The sequence below is a fragment of the Triticum aestivum genome, chromosome 2B (assembly GCF_018294505.1).
Source record: "Triticum aestivum cultivar Chinese Spring chromosome 2B, IWGSC CS RefSeq v2.1, whole genome shotgun sequence".
Taxonomy (NCBI): Eukaryota; Viridiplantae; Streptophyta; class Magnoliopsida; order Poales; family Poaceae; genus Triticum; species Triticum aestivum.
Window position 1 is genome coordinate 10,390,491 of NC_057798.1, and position 2,980 is coordinate 10,393,470.

Sequence of the window (2,980 nt, forward strand, 5' to 3'; positions counted from 1 at the left end):
ATTATGTTTCATGGCTTGAGGATCTTCATACTGTCAAGACAAATTTTCTTCCTGCATTTAGAAATGTTAGTATTCAAAATGTGCGACCAATAGTGATGGTATTGAACTACGGTCACATCTATTTAGAAATGATGGCAAGATTTTTACTATTTGTCCTCAGTGCATCTTTTGCATACATAATTTTTTTGCTAAACTTTCATTGCTAAGTATATTAATTAAGTATTATACGATGTTCTTCAACAGGGACTCCCGATGACAGTTGTGCCTCAGTGGATCGAGACTAAAGGTCGCATGTCAATTGTTAGCTTACGGCCAAGATATTCTGCATTGCACATGAATGCATTCAGGATTTCTAGAAGCGATGAATGCTTGATAGTGAAAGATTGTAGGAAAATTGTTAACGATCGCAGAGAAGTACTAGGGGCAGCAATGACAAGCGCAGTCCACGATTAGGAGACAGGTTCATCTGCATGCTCCGGTATGATGAATCAGGAGAGCTATACATGTTCGATGCTATTTTACCAGAGAGAGAGTAGCTAGCAGGAGTGATTTAGCATGCTGCTCTTAGTACTTGTCGTTTTATGTTCGTGTTCTTCGTTCTGAACTTAATCTCAAAGAGTGATTTGTTTTTGTGATGTTAGATATGAATGCTTATAATATCATAACAGTCATGTTGAACTCGATGATATTTTTGCTTCTGGTACAAGTGAATGTTTCTTCTTTAAGCTACTGTTGGTGGTGATTAGATAGCGGTAATGACTATAATGATTAAATAGTGATAATGACGACTACGATGATTTTTAGCTAGCTCGCTCTAGAGTATGTTGATGATATGATGCAAGAGTTTTTATATTAATAATATGATGATATGATGAGTAATTATTATATCATTTAATGAAAGAAACCACATATTAGTTTCAGCTGGATGAATCCTACCTAAGTGATCAACTATATATATGCCATATCCATATATATTATACTTGATCACCTAATTAGGTGATCCAGTATATAATATCGATATGGCATATATATATATATATATATATATATATATATATATATATATGACTCCTCTTTTATACTCCCAGGAGTACATACTCCCATCCCTTAACGAAGCCTTTCACTTGGATATCCCTCAACAAAAAACGACTAATCCACAGAAAAAGCCGAAACATGTAACAACTTTCCTTTGAGTGTGGCGCCTAGTTGCTTGATCCTAGAATTAAGGGATCTTTTATGCCAGGGTGTCGTTCCTATAACCTTCATGGGAAGTAGTACACGCACGTCAGGTATGTTGTATTTTTATACGTGAGGTATATTTTAACTTTGTGAGCTTTCATGTATTAATTTGTGCAGTTCATATATACTACTTTTATACGATAGTATATACAATATTTTTGTGATAGCGATTTTTTGTGGACCAGTATATACCTTTTTTTATAAAGTTGCCACCTTTTTCAGTGAAGTATATACTGCAATTTGTTTTTACGATGGAGTATATATATACCTTTTTTTATGTCGGACTATATACCATGTTTTTTGGATGGACCATGTGCAACATCTTTTTCAATAAATTCTGGACCACTATTTTTTTTGCGATGGACTATATACCACTTTTTTTGTGGTGGAGTATATACCACAATTTTTCTGAAGGAGTATATATCTTTTTTTTGCATGCAGTATGTACCACATTTTTTTCTTGAAAGGAGTATATATCATTTTTTCTGCATGAAGAATATACCACTTTTTTGACCGAGTATATATTACTCTAAAAAACAATATATGTCAAGAAAAGAGTATAATTAACTACTAAATATACTTAAACCATAGTAGTACAAGACCAATTAAAACATATTACAGAATATAATTCATTTCAAATAGTAGTATTTGTCCACTCCAAAAAATAACAAGATTTGACTTGTGTTTGTGTATCACGGAAAGAGCATCGATTTAACTCTAGCTTCTTATTCGAAAAAAAACAGCTTCTTCTGTATGCACGCGTCCTCCATGATGGATCGATCATTCGCAGCAAGTTCGTCGTTGGAGGATTGTTAGATCACTTTGGTGTAGCAGCAACATGAAGGAAAAGGTAGTCTGCAGAGAAGACGAACACCGGCTGGCGGAACACAGCTCTCGTACTCCAGTATAGAAGGAGTACAAGATAAGTTGAAGCTTCGTCATAATCGGCGTCATCTACACGATGATTGGACAGAGTACAAGTTATTTACTCCAGTATAGAAGGCATGCAAGTAACGGATGCATCTAGCTTGATAGACAGTACGTGGCTCTAATGGTTGTATGTATAGAATAGGTTACTCTTCGATTTAAGATTGAGATCTCACCGACCGAGTATAATGCGGACGCACACCGGAGTAGCCGCCCGCACTGAACGACGACGAGACAATCGCAGCTGCAATTAGACGAGAAAGGGTGGTCGTTGTTGTCTCATTGCTGCTACCGATGCCATGCATCTCGTCGTTGTGATCGGCGCCGCCGCCGTCCGCTGTGTTACGTACGCAAGGGCATCATGGCCATCTGAGTTTTGGCCGATTTTGGCTGGAGTGGCCGGTGGAAAGCATTGAATACCCGAGACCTGCTGCACAGGAACAGGAGCGTCGTCTTCTTCCATGCTGATGCATGCACCATAGATAGCGGATGAGACACAATCGCCGTCGACGGCGACGAAACTACAGGAAATAGGTCGCTGGTGGCACAAGAGACGCAACCGTCTATGTGGCGAGAATATTAGATCGATGTAGATTCGTTTCTAGGGTGACGTTTGATATTCCTATAAAGAAGGATTCTGTTCCAACAAATTTAATTATCAAATAATTATCTCATCTAGTTTTATTTGCTGGGTTTAAAACGTGGCTAGTCCGATAGGTACGGCCAGCTATTCGAAGCGATGGGTCTCTTCGGAGGTGGATCGACCTGGGAGTATGTACTCCTAGGAGTATCATCCAATTTTCATATATATATA